Here is a 23,604-nt window from a genome sequence, read left to right as displayed (position 1 = left end):
GACTACTCTGCTCACATTGAAGCTATGGGCCCGGGTACAACAAGCTTCTAAATTCCCAGTAAGTATGATCAGGTGAGCAGGCAGCCATGCCAAAAAGAGTAACGAACATGGTTGCACAGCTTGAAGCAATTACCATGCTCAAGAGATCTGTGTACTCGTCTTGCACTCCGTTGCTCACTTAGGTACTACAGATCGTCGTACTTGTTTGTATTTCCCTTCTGAGGCATTGACATTGATGGTAACATTGCTGGTAACAGCTGCTTTATGATTGCGCGTTACTTTTATCACAAACTAACGACTGATATGAATGAGAAGGAAAATATGGTTGATCATTTTGATGTAAAAATTGGTATAATGCATGAACGTAAAAAGTTTTTTCACAGAAATATTTTGATGTTTTGTGCAGATTCATAATGTTTATTGCTTTTTAAATACTTCACCGCCCTTAAATCCTATGCACCCATGTTGACATCTGGTAGCACATGTTAATATCATCTACCAAAGACAAGCGTTTGAATACACTTTCCGCTGACACTATACATTGCATGCACCAGAGCATCGCTCATTTCACATTGCTTCACGCGCGTTCGCAAGCCCTGGCTGCGAAACCTATTTGGTTCTCAATGAATCGTTTTGAAGTCACGTTGTGCTGCAGCGAAGGGTGCGTGATTAGTAGGTCCACCCCCGTCTTGGGAAAATGTTTTGCATGCGGCTTTATGTGTGCGAGAAGCGTCCTGCTGATAGGTCGTCTAGGCGAAGATACCATCATTTCGTTCTTGAATTGGTGGGGATGATGGACTAACATTAGAAAAGTAGAGCGTTCTTGTTGACAATTCAAGATTGAACGTGCCGACAATTGCTTGAAGCTTATGTCACATATACGTAACGGACATCGGCACAAACACTAAAATCGCAAACTTTTGCCAGTTCAATAAAAATAAGAGTAGTGGCGGCGTTGTGAACTAACTTATCCGACGTAGAGACGGATCTGGTAGGCCTACTATCATCATTGCGCTGGGGCAATATGGCGGCTGCTTTAGTAGCGGGTGTGGGGGGGGGGGGGGGTCGTGGTGCGAACTCGCAGATTTAGGGGCGTTTATTCGCTGCTTTTGCGGGGTAGTATTCGCGCACACGGAACCATAACGTTACTGTTAGGGTGCCATGCAGCGAGCAGCATCGCCAACGCCCGGCTCTCTCAGCTCGTGTTTCGGCTGGCTGCTGTGCCGGTCTCGGCTGGACGGTTCTTCACGCTGTCTTGCCGTTGTCGTTAACGACTAATAAACCTTTTCACATTTGATGGAGGTTGCTGTTTATCCCGGTCACTACACCCTGGAGCTGCAAAGCCGCACGCTACTGCCCTTCATGCCTGACAACGCCAACCCATCGGCGTCGTCGCCCCCGTTCAACTGCCCTGGCCATCCTAGGCTATGGGACCCGAAGGTCTTCAGCGTTGCGGATGGGACCGACGTGGAAGACTGGCTCGAGCACTACAAGCTGGTGAGCATCAATAATAAGTGGGATGAAGCTGACAAGCTTGGTCACGTCATATTTTATCTCACTGGCATCGCAGAATCGTGGTTTAACAACCACAAACACAACGTCCCCACATGGAGCATCTTCAAGACGTCATGTGCTGAAGTGTTCGGTCGGCTTGCTGTCCGCAAGCACCGGGCAGAACAGCGCTTGTGCATCCGCTCGCAGCAGACTGGTGAAAATTTTACCAGCTATAATAAAGATGTCGTTGACCTTTGTGAACGCGCAAATGACACCATGCCCGAGTCGGACAAGGTCAAACACATCCCGAAGGGCATCGACGATGGCGCATTTCAAATGCTCCTGGCTAGGAATCTCAGCACAGTTTCTGAAGCCGTCAGCTTGTGTCAGAGTTAGGACGCGTTGAAGAAGCAACGTACTCTGACTCGGCAGCCTCAGCCTGCTGGTGAGTCGCTGCCCAGTTTCGACACTATGCTTGACAATTCACCGTTGCTTCAGCATGTCTCCCGCCAACTTTCCCTAGTTCTCTTCACTGACGAGACCACCACCCGTCTACATACCCCGCTTCACACTGCTATATCGGAAGAGGTTGCATAAGATGTTCCCCTTGCGCACTGCGAGCCGCCTCTATCTAGCTGTGTTCACTGCCCACATGTCGCACAGCCGGTTGGAGCTCCTGTCGCCTATCCGCTAGCCGTTCAGCCTGTGGCCGCGCCCCCAACGTATGCAGCGCAGCCTGTGGCTCCTCCTGTCGCCTGTTCGCAAGAGGTGCAGCCCGTAGCCGCGCCACTCACATATGCAGACGCTGTACGTAGGCTTCCGCAACCGCCCTACACTACGCGCTCACAGCCCGCCCACCCGGCTTATTATACTGCACCTTGGGCGGCAGTACCAGTCGCCAATCCTTGGAGGACGCCCGATAACCGAACAATTTGCTACGCCTGCTTCGCTCCCAGACACGTTGCCCGCTACTGTGGTCGTCAACCTCAGACGTTCGGCAACTATGCCCGGTCGTCGCAAACCAGCGGCCAACCCTTCGCCCAATACGGACCGCTCTCGTCACCTCACTATGCCCCTACTGACCACCTTCACTTCCAGCCGCAGCGCGCACCCTCTCCTCGCCGGCGATCGCCCTCGCCCATGCGTCACCGGCCCGGAATCTCCCACCAAGAAAACTAAGCACCGCAGTTCAAACGTCCCCAGGATTCCGGCCCACGCGCAGGAGGCGCGCTTTCCCGCACGGTGGGGGCGGGGCCCCGCGTCACTTTATGGGACGGGAGAGAAAAAAAATAATAACTCCTCTCCCTTTCTGATTTTCTCATTGGTTTCACGGTTTCAAGTAGCAACTGCATGAACCTTTCTTCTGCCGGAGTTACAGTATTGTAGTTGAAATAGTGCGAGTTCCCTAGCTTATTAAAAAATAATGCACAGCGCCTGTGGGCGCTCTCAGAAATATCGGCTGTTTTACCGCATTTGAATCGCTACCGTAGAGCCGTGCTTGAAGATATCCAATTGTTTTCTGGGATTTAGGTACTGGCATATGTCTAGTTAATGATGGTGTACAGCGTGTCTGAATCGCGTGGTAAAAAAAAGTTCCCTGGCCAGTTTTGTTGAGGGTGCGACAGCCGTCAAGCCCTCGTAGCTCCATCTAGCGTTGAGATGGTGTACTCTACGGTGCCACGCAAATATTAAAATAGGGTACGCGTAAAAAGAGAGGATTCTTATTGAAGGCACATTCATGACCTCGTAAAACAATATTTAGTGTTCGTTGAGGTAAAGATCAATAGTATAGAACATCAATAGGGTACTTAAAAAAAAAAGACGAAGTGCGCGTTTCCGAACAGTCAGTGTATGTACCACATAGACCCCTCAATTTACAGCACATTCTCGAGTTTTGCAGGTTCCATAGTAGTTTTAGGTATCTACTAATTAGTTAATTAGTGTAAATAACGAATGCATCTTAGGTTAGGCTTTGAAAGCGCGAGTAATATTCACCGGGCGCGGTATTACGGATGGTGGTATCAACTCGCCGTCTGCGCCGCTTAAATCTGGCAGACCTCTGGGATCCGTCCTCGGACCTCTTTTCGGTTTATATCAATAATGCCACCCGTGATATTGCAGCAAATCTAAAGCTTTTTGCGAATGCCTGCGCGCTTTAAAGTAGTTAACGAATCCAGTGACCAGGTTCTTTTAAATAACTCTTTTAAGATTCAAGATTTGTGCACAAAATGACAGAGGACCTTTAACGCGAGAAAAACTCTGGCGATAACCATGACCTGCAAAAAAGATCTACTAACATTCCAATACAACCTAGGCAATCAATTCTTGTCCTTTGTCTCACAGTATATGTACCTTAGTCTTGTTATCACATCTACATCAAGATGAAACCAACATGTTTGCTTAATGCGCTGTCTGTACGATAGTACCAATTCATTTTTCTTTCAGTGTGTGCATCCATGCTGTACCGAATAGGTTATATGATATAATTCAGTCTGTATAATTTTGTTTGTCTGATATATGTACATTGTATGATGCAGCACATACACAAGGATCAAATTTGTATGCATCTTCCCTGATATTTTCATCATTTTTATTATTTTATTTTTTTGGCCATATTGGTGTTATGGTTGCTGGATTTTTCTTTTGTTTTCTTTCTTTGTTTTTTTTTTTCTTTTTGCTCGCGTCCATGTAATCTTCTGTGCTATGCTGGTATCAGGATGTTTCGTAGGAATGTATATATATGTTTTTATTACACCGTATTTTGGTATTTTTATGTTAGCTTATGGTCTTTATTGTTACACACATCTTTTGTAATTGTCCCACCTGCCTTGTATTGGGTTCACTGGCCTCGTCAAGCTGTCCATAAACAGCTTTTAGCCAGTGAACCTCTCCAGAACCTGTTTCTTTCTGGGAAAATAAAATGATTTGATTTGATTTGATGTTTGTTAAACTGAGAAAATGGCTTTGAATATACAAGGCTACTTACGGGCACTCGCTATGGCATTCGGCAAACCGAAATGTGAAACGAACGTAATACCAATATTATAATATTCATCGGCTGTCTGGGACCCGCACACGCAAGCTAACACGGATAAGCTTGAATCAATACAGCGAAAAGCTGTAAAATTCATATTCAATACGTAAATGTAACACATCTCCGTCAGTTCTTCTGGAAGGCGCTAAACTAGAAACCTTGGAATGGAGACGTTATCGCGAAATAACGAAGCTGTTCTGTCGCATATATAATAATAAGCTGGCAATACAAAAAAAAACTCTAATTATATCGAACCGATTTTGCGCCACGAAACGCGTGCCTCCAATCTCGAAAGAGTGACTGAGCCCCTATATACAGGTACCTTTTTTTTTTTTTCGAACAATCAGAGAGCGGAACAATACGCCGCCAGAGATTCTTGTAAGTGTCGATCTCAACTAGTTTCTTCGTGCGTTAGCTGTTCACATGGCTTATAACTACACCTTCATATCTATTACAGTGCACTTTATTCTAATACCCATCTTGATCAGACTGATTGCTTGAGGTTCAATGCCTCGCTTCTGCACGATTCTTAAATTCTTCGATTCTGCAATTTTTATTTTATTTACAAGATACTGCAGGCATGGAGCCCAAGCAGGAATGGTACAGGCAGTAAGGCAATCAAGCCAAACATCACACAGCATACAATAATTCAATCATCACACACATACAACAACAATGCAACCAAACTTATCGTAACAGCGATGATTTAGGTGGGAATGTGTGAATCGCAAAGGGAATCAAAGGGGAACAACAAGGCACTGAAAGTAAGAGAAAGAAAAACTGCAAAACATTCTTACATCCTCAGGAAAACATGTGCGTCAATAGAATCTGTCGATAGCAGGGCGGCAAACGGTAAATTGTTCCACTCACAGATTGTGCGCGGGAAAAACGAAAATTTGAAGAGATTAGTTTTGGAGAAAAACGGAGTTAAGGCAAGGGAGTGTGAATGACGACCGCGCCGTGTTTCCAGGCGACTAATGTAGGGGCTGTGATCAAATAAGAGCTTCCGGTTTACCATTTGGTGCAGTAATTTTAGCCTAAATGATTTACGTCGTGATTCTAATGTTGGGATACACAGTAAACCGATTCTGACCCTTAAGGGTGCAAAAAGGGTGCCGACACCCTAAGCACACCCTTTGAGCACCCTATTCGCGTCTCAGCACCCTACAAGCGGAACCTAAAGGGTGAACACATCAAAAGGGTGGAAACTAGGGTGCAAAAAGGGTGCAACAACTAATGGGTGCTGATGAGCACCCATTAGGGTGCACAGTCGCCGACAAAGCTTTGTGAGTAACGTGGTCATAGAGCATAACCAACAGCTTTTATATGTCTAGTGGTTAGACACCATGGTCTCATTAATAGCCCCACCGCAGTAACTGATATCTGAATAGCGATAGTGCCCGGCTGAACGTAAGTTCTGCACTGGTTCTTGCATTCTTGCTGCCTCTTTCTCGTCGCCTCACGGCCGGCGCTGACCAAGCCATGCGCTACAAGCTCACTAGCCAATGGCGGAGTACGCAGCTTGTAGAGCTACAACAGGATTGTGACTTACACATAGCCTCGTTTGCGCCTAACACTGAAAACAAAGCTTCGTCCATGACAGTATATATAAATCATACATTTGTTGATGCAAAGAAATACAAACCAACAAGACCGTGGTAGATAAAACAGTTTTTGTGTTGTACAAATATTTGTTAACCTTACAATGTATCAGTTGACACGTGTTACCAATTTTTATGGCAGGCTACACACTAAACCAATTCTGACCCTTAAGGGTGTAAATGAGCTTGTCGCCAGACGAACACCCTTTGCTCCCTATTGGGTGTTCAAAAAAGGGTGCTGAGAAAGGGTGCAGAGCTCAGCACCCTTAAGGAAAGGGTGCAGAGCAAAAATTTTGAAGGGTGTAATGAGTGCACCCTTTAAAAAAAGGTGCTGTGATGTCATAACACCCTTTCAAATGGGTGCTGGAAGGGTGCTCCACATCGACGTACCAGTGGGCCAAATCTAGGGTTGACGCTGGAGATGGCTAAAAATGCAGATTGCTGTATACTCTGTAGACCATGCTGAGTGACAGCCCACATACAGTTTGTGGGTACTTGAACACATGTACTAAGTCGTCCATTCCACCCTGAACACGTGCACCATGCACGCGGCCGGCCCTCCACAGAGTGCCTTCCGCAGGCGCTTATGAAACTAGCGCTGAAACACAGTGACAGCTCTAGGTGGGGCTTTTGCATCATCGTCTTTTAAAACACAGTGTCTCTGCAGTGAAGCTACTGGTAAGTTGGCTCCAGTGTTTTGCTTTCTCTATGTGTAGGCAAATAGAGAATCCGGCACTGTTATCGAGAAGTGCTGCAATTGTGCCTTACCCTGTCCAGGTGCTGTTCATCTTTTCGTTTTTGGCTGCTCTGGATAGAACAAGCTGCACTTCTAAAGAACAGTGTCAAATTTTAGATAAGCTGGTACTGTTGCAAGAGCAAAGTTAGCTTCACCACAAAGGAAGTGTGATTTGGCGAAACCAAGTTCTCCAGCAGTCAACAAAGTGGAGGCCCACTTACAGCTGTCTGTACGTTTGTGTACTAGTTACCAAAGTGCCCTCGAGAAGCGCTCGGCAGAGTGCCGGATGCATGGTGCAATGTTCAAGGTGGAAGTAGACAATATATAAATATATACCTTAAAGCAAGCTATATTGAATAAATATGTGTGTTTTAATAATCATGAAATTGATCCCAGAGTGCGTATATGGCCTGTGCTACCCATTTTTGGTCCAGAATGAATGTAATCTATTCAAGGCCCCTTGCTGCACACATGCATGCACAATTTATGGTTGCTTGGTCATCATACAAACATGCATGCCTGCAAATTAAAAATTCACAAGTTTCGAATACTGGTGATTATTTCAAATGCCATATACTCACTTTGAAAGACACACAGATAATATGCACTAAATACAGAACCTTACCACATTGCGCTCTTTTAAACTATGTGTAGCAGACGTGAGCTTTTATGCATGTGAGAATGCAAGATATTAGGCCCCAACAAAAATTTATGACAAATAAATTAACATGATGCCAATAGTCACTATTTTATTGTACATAGCATACAACCGAAAAAGATTGACAATAGTAAACATGAGCTATGACCTTCTGCATCGATTGTAATGGTGAGATCTTTGTGAGTGAAGATCAATCTTCTGTTTTTTCAAATCTTTTTTCTTACGAGTAGACATCTTTTTTGTGACGAGACTTCTTTTTTAACTTTTAGCATTCTGACTTCCCTCCTTGCATAGTAGGTAACAAATAAATTATTTAGAACAACAAAATATAAGTTAGAGGCACCAGCAGTCCAAAGGCGCTTATTGAGGGTGTTGCCGGTGCCCACAAAATTGAAAAAGAAAATAGATAGGAGAGTAGGTGTGTGGTAAAACATGTGGGCTTATATAACATGCTTTGGTCATCATGCTAAAAGCCTTGACTACAAACTTGCTCAAGGCCTATTTACAGCTCTCCTTTTATATATGTGTGTGTGTTTCTAAACTTGTGTGTTACAAAATCACAAATATTGGCAAAGTAATGCAAGTGGTGTTGGATTAATATAATGTGATCATTCAAACACTTGCACAATCCATCTTCAGCTGCCCAGGCGACTTTGGTTCCTTTTACAAAAGTGTGGTCAGCGCGCTCCTTCTCTACAGCACATCCGCACCCGGAAGCCTAAAATAAAGACAGAAGTAATCACTAAGAGTTTCACAAGACAGACTGTCCAAGATACAATATGCGTTGTCATGCTGGAGTGTTCTTAGTTCGATGTGAGTAGAAGTCATCATCAAAATTCGCTTTGTTTTCAACGGAAAACATGCTTGTTGGAGGTCCCCCAGGCAAAAAACTGTGTAAATAACTTGACAGTACCTATGGGCCTACAGAGGGTAGCACGTACAACAGATTTCACATAAAAAACAAACAGCATAGTAGAAAGGAAATTTATACACAAGAAACATCTGAGCAAAGATTCAGCATGATGCACACGTGAAACATGAGTTAGGTTTGAGTAAAAAAGCTATTCATCAAGTGATTGCGCACATCCGATTTGAACAAATCGAAGAAGGCACTGAAGTTAATTAGGGTTTTTAAAGAATTGTAAAGTGCCAATAAGCAATATTCTAGTCTAGCTCTACAATAGTGTGTCATGTATGTAGTACTAGTATTTGCCTGTTAGGTATGCTGTAGTCATGAACATAGTCAGTTTTCCTAATACCTAAAACTTATTATGTTGCAGTCCAGCTGTTCATGTTCAATAAATAATTGTTTATGATAGCATTTAGGTTACAAAATTGATGCTAAAAATTTGGCAGACCCCACATACTTTGGTAATCGATGTTATGCGAAACATGCATAACATGTATTTTAATTTTTTTATTGAGCGATCTTATGAAGTGGAGCTCAATATAAGTACAAATTCTCGCACACACATACGTTAAACAGCCGCATATGTTTCATTTGTTATGGGGAGATGTCACACCTTTGACAACATTAGCAGTTATTTGCTGTTTCGTAACGATGCCAACAGAAACATGGATATTAGCCACACTAGAAGTGGTAGGCTGGTATGAAGCACTGGTGTTTGCGCTGGCACTCGCGCCGATGGTAGCCCTCAACACTGCTACACAAATACTTCACAGGATGGTGCCTGACTACAATTGACTTTGACTCGACCTCACGGCTGCATCATAGGAGTGCACATGTAATAGTTATAAAATTTGATAGTCAGTACTGCAACGGCAGTTGATGTTACACAAACATTTGAGACTATTTGGAAAGTATAACCGAGGCCGGGCATGGCTCTGTGGTAGAATACTTAATTACCAAGCAGAATACTAGGTTTGGATTTCTGCTAGGACACTCGACTTTATTCTTTGCATTCATTTGGTCAATGCTGCCTATGTCAGCTTTTTAACATGATAGCGTTGAAGAGCTCGTGTCGCAGAAAACCCGCCGCCGGCGTCTGCCCCGTTGGTTGTGAGCGAAAAATCGACTGTGCATCTGTGACCGAAAAATCAAGTTACCTAGTTTCCAGAAACTCAAAATTCCTACTTATGACCTAATGGAGGCGCGCTAATTGCTGCAAAACGAAACCCCCAAGTTGACTACTAGACACTCAACACAGGGCTTAACACACGGAAGTCTATTGACATCGGCCAAAAATTAACGTTAGATGTAGAGCGCTATTCCATTTCCCCATTTCATGAACTACACAATGCCATGATAATTGTACCCTGGTATTTTTGGTGGGCTATATCGCACAAAAAATACAAGGATTATGTCAAAAGAATGGCATCAAATTTTACTGGCATGTCATCGAAATAGAGACACAGGCTACTAGTCTTATTTATAATGCTAAGAGCATTTAGGGTAAAGACATTGAAGATAGCTGGTGGCCTTTTTCACTATCTAGGTATCAATTTTTCCCTATCTAGGTATCAAAATTCTGCCATGTCAGTCATAGTTTACTGACATTGCAAGCTCAAGAAAAGTGTGGCTCTGAAGGCATCAACACAGCATTTTGCCAGATTTTTTAAGAAGGCAGTCTTTAAAATTGCTAATGTTTCCAATTTTTTTTTTGCTATAAATTTCGTGCTTTGCATTCAAATGTACCTCCATCCAACTTGTTTTTTTTGCATTCGTGCTCTCACTAACTGCTTACCTTGTCTTGTCAAGTGTTCGTTGACATAAATAGGACTACTTGATCTAAAAGGAAAGGCCACTGTAGACAGACGTAAGTTTTTTGTCTTATCCAGAACGTTTCATTTGTAACATCGTTCATAATGCACTATTATTTTTTTTTCAAACTAGGCTTGTTTGTTCCTACTCTGTCTGCAGTGTCAATATCATCACGAGTAATGGTTTTTCCATCATCGCCCAAAAATTTCTGACAAAATAAAACCCTCATCTGAGACGCCTTTGATGTCGGATAGTTCAACCTTGAATACAGTGTAAATTCTTCAATTTTCATCTGAAGTTGCTTATTTTCACCTGGAAGTTTTTTGTGCCTGTTTCAAGGTGCGACAGGCTTTTCATGCAAAGCCTTTATTTCTAAAGAGAGCGCGTTGACACTGTCACCACCTTCATTCCACACTTCTTGAAGGACCAAAGTTCAGTATGAATTTTGTGCTTGAAATCCTGTTTACCATGACAAACAATTCACAGGAAACATTGGTACTCTTGCTTGGCAGGAGTGCATGCAGTAATACTAACACAATTAAAGCAGGAAATAAGTGTCTCACCTGTGCAAAAATTATTTTGGCAAGCACTGTGAAGACCACACACACTGCTGCCAAACTGAGGAGAATATGAAGAGCACTTCATATAAGTAGGCAGCGTCCAGTAGCTTGGTGAGGCACAGCGCATAAGCAGGTTGAACAGAGCTGATGCTTGAAACAATGGTTCAGAGTTCGCTGGTGCTTGGGCTCCTTGACCTTGTCAGGAAATTTCCTTGAGCAGCCTCACTCAAATGAAATGACAGACCGTGCCGAAGAATTTCTGCACCAGTGCAAAAAAATTATTTTAGTGAGGTTTGCTAGACTGCATGCGCTGCTTGCCGAATTGCAGTGAATGGCTAGAAACGCATGGCCAACATATATTTAGTGGCACGCAACTGAGAAATACAAAAAGGGCATGCTGCAGTATAAATACAACGAAAAACATGCTGCTGCAGAGCTTTTCATGTCGATGTCATACATGTGAATTTTCATTCACCTTTATAGCTCACTCATGCACGAAGATGAAGTTAGAACTTTTAGATGAAGACCCCTTTTAGCTGTATCGACTGCACGTAATTAAGAGATAAGCATGCGTGAGTAATGCTGTTGCCTGCAATCGATAAATTCTTTTCTTGAAGCTGACCAAATATATGCACGAGTGCATCCACAGAGGCACATTTGCATTTCTGTAGTTATGATACCCATGTGATATGTTTCTTAAGTAAATGCCATGCAATATGCACCATATGAATATTTTATTCCGTAAAATTGCAATACCACTACATATACATGTCCATATGCGCATATGCATCCACTGCAGATAAAGCATAAAATTAAAGCAATACTGACACATGAATTTTTTACCAAGGTAGTGGAGGGCTCCAGAAATTTCGACCACCTGGGGTTCTTTAACGTGCACACAAATCCGAGAACACAGGCCTACAGCATTTTCACCTTTATCGAAAAAGCAGCCAGCAAGGCCGGAATATCATCCTGCGACGTTCGGGTTAGAAACCGAGTACCTTAGCGACCAGACCACTCCGACAGGACTTCAATCTCCCTGTTCCCCCGTGTAGGATGATAGACCGTCTTTGCTGGTCTGGCTAACCTCCCTGCCTTTCCTTCTCTACCATTTATTCTCATGAGTTCAACGAATAAAGCTTCCCTCAAACGGCTAACATTCGGACGTTTATAATTTGCCTGAAATTGAGCTCACTAAATGAATATTGTGTGCTGCTTCATAGTGATCATTGATCTAAATTGTTCTGGTTGGCTAAAAAGGCACTACTCCTCACGTCTAATCAAACAGCACAAGCTGTCTAATGACCATAGGGGAGGAAAAGTGGAAACGCTAAGACAAAACATCAATCTTGAACCCCATGCCATCACAATGAAGCAGGCAATCATCTGCAATATTGACCGGCAACCAGGATCTCAGACACTGCAGATAGCTACATAACGTAATGGTTTCCCAACATGACGTAAAGGCAGCAGAATCACATATTGCCTAACCTGCTTCATTATGATAACGATGAGACAATAACGTTATTGGCCTCTGTATGCTAATAACAATTTACCTTGCATATCATGTGACATTAACATTCAATATGACGTCATGAATCTTGCATCCTACCATGTGGTCTAAGTACCAACAAGGCGGTTTTAGTGACGTTGGTGCAAGGCAGTAAACAACAATCACTTGGTGAACATTATTTTTGATATTATTCAATTGGTCTGATGAGTACATTTTCAAAAAACGGCAGTTTAGATTTGTTCATTCTTAGATAAATACAATGTCTAAGTTTGCATGTCAGCAGCAACATATGCACGCATACTGTGATGTATAACCTCATTGTGTTTTGAGCAATAAATTAGGCATTCATACACTGCACATATCACAGGTCACTTGTAAATCTGCAGCGAGGTCATAAAGAACTTATGATATCAGATAAAGCATTACACTTGTATTCGAAAGTGTCATCGGAAGTTTTGGTATAACTTAGTTTTAGAATGTTTGTAGACGTATAGGTATTCGGCAAAGTTTTAACTCTAAAGCGGGCTGCAGCGCCCACAATTCTTTTACAAACCAGAAGAATGCAATGATATGTGAGCAGGGGGGAACAAGCAGTACCACCAAAATTGCACTCGAACGAGTGAACTACTGCTCAACCTAGCGCTTGCACAGCTAAGGTACGTATATTCGGCCACTCATAGAGAAAATGTATTGACCCAGGCGTATTTGCACGCTTTGAGAACCGCACCTACAGCACGCTGTGTCAAGTTTACGCACACTTAATTAAGCTGAATATCATGGTAATTTAATGTTATACGTGCCCGGTGGATGCAAACACATTTGGTCACACAGGAAAACACATCTACCTTATAGTAGTCACACACATTTAATGATCATGTAGCTGTTGAAAAGAGGACGAGTAACATATAAAACTTTCTTCATATACTTCTTTGGCACAAAAAACGAACAAGGCCACGTAAATACCAACGCGGACACCACGTTATTCTTCTCCATTCTTCTAAATTAAATACGGAAAGATCTAATTCAACGCGAATCACCGGAATACTCCAACGCACGCGACACACACACGACGCATACGGCTTCCATGCGCCGTCTCCGAACGGCGTCCGACGGCATTGCAAAAATATAGTGATTCATAGCGTGAAGAGCATCGCCCGACGACTTACAGCATCACAGCGCACATTGCTTTAACCTCCTTTACAGCATCACAGCGCACATTGCTTTAACCTCCTTCCTCACAGAAAACATTCATCCGCGCGTAACGTCCCTGAGCTTAGACTTGAGCCTAATGAAATCAGACACGCCAGCAGGCTCGCTACGTTAATAAACACTCACTTATCGTCTACCAGTTAGAAAATCCTTAGTTCACAACGTTATTATACTATAGCGCTTTCGGTTTTAACCGCGGGAGGAGCATAACAGCCTGGATCGGGCACGCCGCGGCCTGGCCGGAGAAGCAAAAAACAAAGCGTCGACAGCAGAAACATCCACCTACCTTTTTAGTTTGGCGAGCGCTCGACGGTACAAAGCAGCCGGTCCTCTCTTGAGTATAGTGCATCTTCGTAACAAGCAGCACCGACAGAACACGAAAGACAGCGCAAGCACACTTTGAACAACTTAAAAAATCGACTTTAAACGCTCAGCACACGGCCGTTGCGGCTTCCAGGAAGATACCGCCATTTTTGTCCTGCTGACGCCACCGATCCGCATTTGCGCACATAACTTTTTATATGATGAGTAAATAGATTAATTCTGCTTAAATTTTAAGTAAAACATAGTGAAGGTAGAAGATACGCTAGTGCGTATTGCATAGAATATTTTTTTACCTTTGAAAATGACAAAATCACATTACGCGTAATTGCGCAAAATTTGAAATGTGAAAGAGCGCGCGAAATTTGAAACGTTTGCTTGCTTGTGTATTTCTTATACCGATACCTTGTTAACATCTGTACATTGGTTGAGTGGTTAAGCTGGCTGTTAAAAACAGTGTCAAAGCGGTTGTATATTAGTACAAAGTACAGGCAGCAAGCAAAATTTGTCACATCAAAATAAGCGTATTAGTTGGCAAACAATATTTTAGCTGTCTTTAGTGAATTTTCTTTAGGAAAATGTTTTAGTCAAGGCTCATTTTAACTTGCTTTGAAGAATATTTCTATGAACAAAATCAAGAAAACGTTTCTTTAATGTTATAATATTAGAACGTCAAAGTCCATAGCCCGCCATAAAAATTGGTAACACGTGTCAACTGATACATTGTAAGGTTAACAAATATTTGTACAACACAAAAACTGTTTTATCTACCACGGTCTTGTTGGTTTGTATTTCTTTGCATCAACAAATGTATGATTTATATATACTGTCATGGACGAAGCTTTGTTTTCAGTGTTAGGCGCAAACGAGGCTATGTGTAAGTCACAATCCTGTTGTAGCTCTACAAGCTGCGTACTCCGCCATTGGCTAGTGTGCTTGTAGCGCATGGCTTGGTCAGCGCCGGCCGTGAGGCGACGAGAAAGAGGCAGCAAGAATGCAAGAACCAGTGCTGAACTTACGTTCAGCCGGGCACTATCGCTATTCAGATATCAGTTACTGCGGTGGGGCTATAATGAGACCATGGTGTCTAACCACTAGACATCTAAAAGCTGTTGGTTATGCTCTATGACCACGTTACTCACAAAGCTTTGTCGGCGACTGTGCACCCTAATGGGCGCTCATCAGCACCCATTAGTTGTTGCACCCTTTTTGCACCCTAGTTTCCACCCTTTTGATGTGTTCACCCTTTAGGTTCCGCTTGTAGGGTGCTGAGACGCGAATAGGGTGCTCAAAGGGTGTGATTAGGGTGTCGGCACCCTTTTTGCACCCTTAAGGGTCAGAATCGGTTTACTGTGTATGGACTTTGAAGTTCTAATATTATAACATTAAAGAAACGTTTTCTTGATTTTGTTCGTAGAAATATTCTTCAAAGCAAGTTAAAATGAGCCTTGACTAAAACATTTTCCTAAAGAAAATTCACTAAAGACAGCTAAAATATTGTTTGCCAACTAATACGCTTATTTTGATGTGACAAATTTTGCTTGCTGCCTGTACTTTGTACTAATATACAACCGCTTTGACACTGTTTTTAACAGCCAGCTTAACCACTCAACCAATGTACAGATGTTAACAAGGTATCGGTATAAGAAATACACAAGCAAGCAAACGTTTCAAATTTCGCGCGCTCTTTCACATTTCAAATTTCGCGCAATTACGCGTAATGTGATTTTGTCATTTTCAAAGGTAAAAAAATATTCTATGCAATACGCACTAGCGTATCTTCTACCTTCACTATTTTTTACTTAAAATTTAAGCAGAAATAATCTATTTACTCATCATATAAAAAGTTATGTGCGCAAATGCGGATTGGTGGCGTCAGCAGGACAAAAATGGCGGTATCTTCCTGGAGGCCGCGACGGCCGTGTGCCGAGCGTTTAAAGTCGATTTTTTAAGTTGTTCAAAGTGTGCTTGCGCTGTCTTTCGTGTTCTGTCGGTGCTGCTTGTTACGAAGATGCACTATACTCAAGAGAGGACCGGCTGCTTTGTACCGTCGAGCGCTCGCCAAACTAAAAAGGTAGGTGGATGTTTCTGCTGTCGACGCTTTGTTTTTTGCTTCTCCGGCCAGGCCGCGGCGTGCCCGATCTAGGCTGTTATGCTCCTCCCGCGGTTAAAACCGAAAGCGCTATAGTATAATAACGTTGTGAACTAAGGTTTTTCTAGCTGGTAGACGATAAGTGAGTTTTTATTAACGTAGCGAGCCTGCTGGCGTGTCTGATTTCATTAGGCTCAAGTCTAAGCTCAGGGACGTTACGCGCGGATGAATTTTTTCTGTGAGGAAGGAGGTTAAAGCAATGTGCGCTGTGATGCTGTAAGTCGGCGGGCGATGCTCTTCACGCTATGAATCACTATATTTTTGCAGTGCCGTCGGACGCCGTTCGGGGACGGCGCATGGAAGCCGTAAGCGTCGTCTGTGTGTCGCGTGCGTTGGAGTATTCCGGTGATTCGCGTTGAATTAGATCTTTCCGTATTTAATTTAGAAGAATGGAGAAGAATAACGTGGTGTCCGCGTTGGTATTTACGCGGCCTTGTTCGTTTTCTGTGCCAAAGAAGTATATGAAGAAAGTTTTATATGTTACTTGTCCTCTTTTCAACAGCTACATGATCATTAAATGTGTGTGACTACTATAAGGTAGATGTGTTTTCCTGTGTGACCAAATGTGTTTGCATCCACCGAGCACGTATAACATTAAATTACCATGATATTCAGCTTAATTAAGTGTGCGTAAACTTGACACAGCGTGCTGTAGGTGCGGTTCTCAAAGCGTGCAAATACGCCTGGGTCAATACATTTTCTCTATGAGTGGCCGAATATACGTACCTTAGCTGTGCAAGCGCTAGGTTGAGCAGTAGTTCACTCGTTCGAGTGCAATTTTGGTGGTACTGCTTGTTCCCCCCTGTTCACATATCATTGCATTCTTCTGGTTTGTAAAAGAATTGTGGGCCCTGCAGCCCGCTTTAGAGTTAAAACTTTGCCGAATACCTATACGTCTACAAACATTCTAAAACTAAGTTATACCAAAACTTCCGATGACACTTTCGAATACAAGTGTAATGCTTTATCTGATATCATAAATTCTTTATGACCTCGCTGCAGATTTACAAGTGACCTGTGATATGTGCAGTGTATGAATGCCTAATTTATTGCTCAAAACACAATAAGGTTATACATCACAGTATGCGTGCATATGTTGCTGCTGACATGCAAACTTAGACATTGTATTTATCTAAGAATGAACAAATCTAAACTGCCGTTTTTTGAAGATGTACGCATCAGACCAATTGAATAATATCAAAAATAATGTTCACCAAGTGATTGTTGTTTACTGCCTTGCACCAACGTCACTAAAACCGCCTTGTTGGTACTTAGACCATATGGTAGGATGCAAGATTCATGACGTCATATTGAATGTTAATGTCACATGATATGCAAGGTAAATTGTTATTAGCATACAGAGGCCAATAACGTTATTGTCTCATCGTTATCATAATGAAGCAGGTTAGGCAATATGTGATTCTGCTGCCTTTACGTCATGTTGGGAAACCATTACGTTATGTAGCTATCTGCAGTGTCTGAGATCCTGGTTGCCGGTCAATATTGCAGAAGATTGCCTGCTTCATTGTGATGGCATGGGGTTCAAGATTGATGTTTTGTCTTAGCGTTTCCACTTTTCCTCCCCTATGGTCATTAGACAGCTTGTGCTGTTTGATTAGAAGTGAAGAGTAGTGCCTTTTTAGCCAACCAGAACAATTTAGATGAATGATCACTATGAAGCAGCACACAATATTCATTTAGTGAGCTCAATTTCAGGCAAATTATAAACGTCCGAATGTTAGCCGTTTGAAGGAAGCTTTATTCGTTGAACTCATGAGAATAAATGGTAGAGAAGGAAAGGCAGGGAGGTTAGCCAGACCAGCAAAGACGGTCTATCATCCTACACGGGGGAACAGGGAGATTGAAGTCCTGTCGGAGTGGTCTGGTCGCTAAGGCACTCGGTTTCTAACCCGAACGTCGCAGGATGATATTCCGGCCTTGCTGGCTGCTTTTTCGATAAAGGTGAAAATGCTGTAGGCCTGTGTTCTCGGATTTGTGTGCACGTTAAAGAACCCCAGGTGGTCGAAATTTCTGGAGCCCTCCACTACCTTGGTAAAAAATTCATGTGTCAGTATTGCTTTAATTTTATGCTTTATCTGCAGTGGATGCATATGCGCATATGGACATGTATATGTAGTGGTATTGCAATTTTACGGAATAAAATATTCATATGGTGCATATTGCATGGCATTTACTTAAGAAACACATCACATGGGTATCATAACTACAGAAATGCAAATGTGCCTGCCTCTATGGATGCACTCGTGCATATATTTGGTCAGCTTCACGAAAAGAATTTATCGATTGCAGGCAACAGCATTACTCACGCATGCTTATCTCTTAATTACGTGCAGTCGATACAGCTAAAAGGGGTCTTCATCTAAAAGTTCTAACTTCATCTTCGTGCATGAGTGAGCTATAAAGGTGTTCACATGTATGACATCGACATGAAAAGCTCTGCAGCAGCATGTTTTTCGTTGTATTTATACTGCAGCATGCCCTTTTTGTATTTCTCAGTTGCGTGCCACTAAATATATGTTGGCCATGCGTTTCTAGCCATTCACTGCAATTCGGCAAGCAGCGCATGCAGTCTAGACAAACCTTACTAAAATAATTTTTTTGCACTGGTGCAGAAATTCTTCGGCACGGTCTGTCATTTCATTTGAGTGAGGCTGCTCAAGGAAATTTCCTGACAAGGTCAAGGAGCCCAAGCACCAGCGAACTCTGAACCATTGTTTCAAGCATCAGCTCTGTTCAACCTGCTTATGCGCTGTGCCTCACCAAGCTACTGGACGCTGCCTACTTATATGAAGTGCTCTTCATATTCTCCTCAGTTTGGCAGCAGTGTGTGTGGTCTTCACAGTGCTTGCCAAAATAATTTTTGCACAGGTGAGACACTTATTTCCTGCTTTAATTGTGTTAGTATTACTGCATGCACTCCTGCCAAGCAAGAGTACCAATGTTTCCTGTGAATTGTTTGTCATGGTAAACAGAGGATTTCAAGCACAAAATTCATACTGAACTTTGGTCCTTCAAGAAGTGTTGAATGAAGGTGGTGACAGTGTCAACGCGCTCTCTTTAGAAATAAAGGCTTTGCATGAAAAGCCTGTCGCACCTTGAAACAGGCACAAAAAACTTCCAGGTGGAAATAAGCAACTTCAGATGAAAATTGAAGAATTTACACTGTATTCAAGGTTGAACTATCCGACATCAAAGGCGTCTCAGATGAGGGTTTTCTTTTGACGCTGTCCGAAATTTTTGGGCGATGATGGAAAAACCATTACTCGTGATGATATTGACACTGCAGACAGAGTAGGAACAAACAAGCCTAGTTTGAAAAAAAAAATAATAGTGCATTATGAACGATGTTACAAATGAAATGTTCTGGATAAGACAAAAAACTTACGTCTGTCTACAGTGGCCTTTCCTTTTAGATCAAGTAGTCCTATTTATGTCAACGAACACTTGACAAGACAAGGTAAGCAGTTAGTGAGAGCACGAATGCAAAAAAAAACAAGTTGGATGGAGGTATATTTGAATGCAAAGCACGAAATTTATAGCAAAAAAAAATTGGAAACATTAGCAATTTTAAAGACTGCCTTCTTAAAAGATCTGGCAAAATGCTGTGTTGATGCCTTCAGAGCCACACTTTTCTTGAGCTTGCAATGTCAGTAAACTATGACTGACATGGCAGAATTTTCATACCTAGATAGTGAAAAATTGATACCTAGATAGTGAAAAAGGCCACCAGCTACCTTAAATGCTCTTAGCATTATAAATAAGACTAGTAGCCTGTGTCTCTATTGCGATGACATGCCGGTAAAATTTGATGCCATTCTTTTGACATAATCCTTGTATTTTTTGTGCATTATAGCCCACCAAAAATACCAGGGTACAATTATCATGGCATTGTGTAGTTCATGAAATGGGGAAATGGAATAGCGCTGTACATCTAACGTTAATTTTTGGCCGATGTCAATAGACTTCCGTGTGTTAAGCCCTGTGTTGAGTGTCTAGTAGTCAACTTGGGGGTTTCGTTTTGCAGCAATTAGCGCGCCTCCATTAGGTCATAAGTAGGAATTTTGAGTTTCTGGAAACTAGGTAACTTGATTTTTCGGTCACAGATGCACAGTCGATTTTTCGCTCACAACCAACGGGGCAGACGCCGGCGGCGGGTTTTCTGCGACACGAGCTCTTCAACGCTATCATGTTAAAAAGCTGACATAGGCAGCATTGACCAAATGAATGCAAAGAATAAAGTCAAGTGTCCCAGCAGGAATCCAAACCTAGTATTCTGCTTGGTAATTAAGTATTCTACCACAGAGCCATGCCCGGCCTCGGTTATACTTTCCAAATAGTCTCAAATGTTTGTGTAACATCAACTGCCGTTGCAGTACTGGCTATCAAATTTTATAACTATTACATGTGCACTCATATGATGCAGCCGTGAGGTCGAGTCAAAGTCAATTGTAGTCAGGCACCATCCTGTGAAGTATTTGTGTAGCAGTGTTGAGGGCTACCTTCGGCGCGAGTGCCAGCGCAAACACCAGTGCTTCATACCAGCCTACCACTTCTAGTGTGGCTAATATCCATGTTTCTGTTGGCATCGTTACGAAACAGCAAATAACTGCTAATGTTGTCAAAGGTGTGACATCTCCCCATAACAAATGAAACATATGCGGCTGTTTAACGTATGTGTGTGCGAGACTTTGTACTTATATTGAGCTCCACTTCATAAGATCGCTCAATAAAAAAATTAAAATACATGTTATGCATGTTTTGCATAACATCGATTACCAAAGTATGTGGGGTCTGCCAAATTTTTAGCATCAATTTTGTAACTTAAATGCTATCATAAACAATTATTTATTGAACATGAACAGCTGGACTGCAACATAATAAGTTTTAGGTATTAGGAAAACTGAATATGTTCATGACTACAGCATACCTAACAGGCAAATACTAGTACTACATACATGACACACTATTGTAGAGCTAGACTAGAATATTGCTTATTGGCACTTTACCATTCTTTAAAAACCCTAATTAACTTCAGTGCCTTCTTCGATTTGTTCAAATCGGATGTGCGCAATCACTTGATGAATAGCTTTTTTACTCAAACCTAACTCATGTTTCACGTGTGCATCATGCTGAATCATTGCTCAGATGTTTCTTGTGTATAAATTTCCTTTCTACTATGCTGTTTGTTTTTTATGTGAAATCTGTTGTACGTGCTACCCTCTGTAGGCCCATAGGTACTGTCAAGTTGTTTACACAGTTTTTTGCCTGGGGGACCTCCAACAAGCATGTTTTCCGTTGAAAACAAAGCGAATTTTGATGCTGACTTCTACTCACATCGAACTAAGAACACTCCAGCATGACAACGCATATTGTATCTTGGACAGTCTGTCTTGTGAAACTCTTAGTGATTACTTCTGTCTTTATTTTAGGCTTCCGGGTGCGGATGTGCTGTAGAGAAGGAGCGCCCTGACCACACTTTTGTAAAAGGAACCAAAGTCGCCTGGGCAGCTGAAGATGGATTGTGCAAGTGTTTGAATGATCACATTATATTAATCCAACACCACTTGCACTACTTTGTCAATATTTGTGATTTTGTAACACAAGTTTAGAAACACACACACATATATAAAAGGAAAGCTCTAAATAGGCCTTGAGCAAGTTTGTAGTCAAGGCTTTAAGCATGATGACCAAAGCATGTTATATAAGCCCACATGTTTTACCACACACCTACTCTCCTATCTATTTTCTTTTTCAATTTTGTGGGCACCGGCAACAACCTCAATAAGCGCCTTTGGACTGCTGGTGCCTCTAACTTATATTTTGTTGTTCTAAATAATTTATTTGTTACCTACTATGCAAGGAGGGAAGTCAGAATGCTAAAAGTTAAAAAAGAAGTCTCGTCACAAAAAAGATGTCTACTCGTAAGAAAAAAGATTTGAAAAAACAGAAGATTGATCCTCACTCACAAAGATCTCACCATTACAATCGATGCAGAAGGTCATAGCTCATGTTTACTATTGTCAATCTTTTTCGGTTGTATGCTATGTACAATAAAATAGTGACTATTGGCATCATGTTAATTTATTTGTCATAAATTTTTGTTGGGGCCTAATATCTTGCATTCTCACATGCATAAAAGCTCACGTCTGCTACACATAATTTAAAAGAGCGCAATATGGTAAGGTTCTGTATTTAGTGCATATTATCTGTGTGTCTTTCAAAGTGAGTATATGGCATTTGAAATAATCACCAGTATTCGAAACTTGTGAATTTTTAATTTGCAGGCATGCATGTTTGTATGATGACCAAGCATCCATAAATTGTGCATGCATGTGTGCAGCAAGGGGCCTTGAATAGATCACATTCATTCTGGACCAAAAATGGGTAGCACAGGCCATATACGCACTCTGGGATCAATTTCATGATTATTAAAACACACATATTTATTCAATATAGCTTGCTTTAAGGTATATATTTACATATTGTCTACTTCCACCTTGAACATTGCACCATGCATCCGGCACTCTGCCGAGCGCTTCTCGAGGGCACTTTGGTAACTAGTACACAAACGTACAGACAGCTGTAAGTGGGCCTCCACTTTGTTGACTGCTGGAGAACTTGGTTTCGCCAAATCACACTTCCTTTGTGGTGAAGCTAACTTTGCTCTTGCAACAGTACCAGCTTATCTAAAATTTGACACTGTTCTTTAGAAGTGCAGCTTGTTCTATCCAGAGCAGCCAAAAACGAAAACATCAACAGCACCTGGACAGGGTAAGGCACAATTGCAGCACTTCTCGATAACAGTGCCGGATTCTCTATTTGCCTACACATAGAGAAAGCAAAACACTGGAGCCAACTTACCAGTAGCTTCACTGCAGAGACACTGTGTTTTAAAAGACGATGATGCAAAAGCCCCACCTAGAGCTGTCACTGTGTTTCAGTGCTAGTTTCATAAGCGCCTGCGGAAGGCACTCTGTGGAGGGCCGGCCGCGTGCATGGTGCACGTGTTCAGGGTGGAATGGACGACTTAGTACATGTGTTCAAGTACTAACAAACTGTATGTGGGCTGTCACTCAGCATGGTCTACAGAGCATACAGCAATCTGCATTTTTAGCCATCTCCAGCGTCAACCCTAGATTTGGCCCACTGGTACGTCGATGTGGAGCACCCTTCCAGCACCCATTTGAAAGGGTGTTATGACATCACAGCACCTTTTTTTAAAGGGTGCACTCATTACACCCTTCAAAATTTTTGCTCTGCACCATTTCCTTAAGGGTGCTGAGCTCTGCACCCTTTCTCAGCACCCTTTTTTGAACACCCAATAGGGAGCAAAGGGTGTTCGTCTGGCGACAAGCTCATTTACACCCTTAAGGGTCAGAATTGGTTTAGTGTGTACCATGTCGTTCCATCTGGGCAGAAACGGAGTCTGTTGGACCGTACATACCATAAATAAAGCGGACGGCCCTTCTTTGAATTCTTTCGAGGCATTCGATATTGGTTTTAGTGTGAGGATCCCAAATAACGCAGGCATATTCAAGTTTAGGTCTAACTATAGAAGTATATGCTAAGTATTTAACCTCAGA

General features: G+C 42.3%; 1 protein-coding gene and 2 long non-coding RNA genes across 7 annotated transcripts in view; 2 read left to right on the top strand and 1 right to left on the bottom strand.

Moving 5' to 3' along the window:
- LOC119179712 (japanin-like-RA2) overlaps positions 1 to 23,604 on the top strand; it is a 354,550-nt gene that overhangs the window by 117,964 nt on the left and 212,982 nt on the right. The window lies entirely within an intron of this gene.
- Positions 7,598 to 13,952, bottom strand: LOC142767499 (uncharacterized). The gene is made up of 3 exons (XR_012884928.1): positions 13,814 to 13,952; positions 10,809 to 11,064; positions 7,598 to 8,241 (listed from the first exon to the last, which is right to left on the bottom strand). It is a non-coding gene; the product is annotated as an uncharacterized LOC142767499 (long non-coding RNA).
- Positions 15,756 to 22,101, top strand: LOC142767498 (uncharacterized). The gene is made up of 3 exons (XR_012884927.1): positions 15,756 to 15,922; positions 18,634 to 18,889; positions 21,451 to 22,101. It is a non-coding gene; the product is annotated as an uncharacterized LOC142767498 (long non-coding RNA).

This window comes from Rhipicephalus microplus, chromosome 7 (genome assembly GCF_043290135.1).
Source record: "Rhipicephalus microplus isolate Deutch F79 chromosome 7, USDA_Rmic, whole genome shotgun sequence".
Lineage (NCBI taxonomy): Eukaryota > Metazoa > Arthropoda > Arachnida > Ixodida > Ixodidae > Rhipicephalus > Rhipicephalus microplus.
Note: the sequence above shows the minus strand (reverse complement) of the source record. Positions and strands in the feature narration are given on the sequence as shown.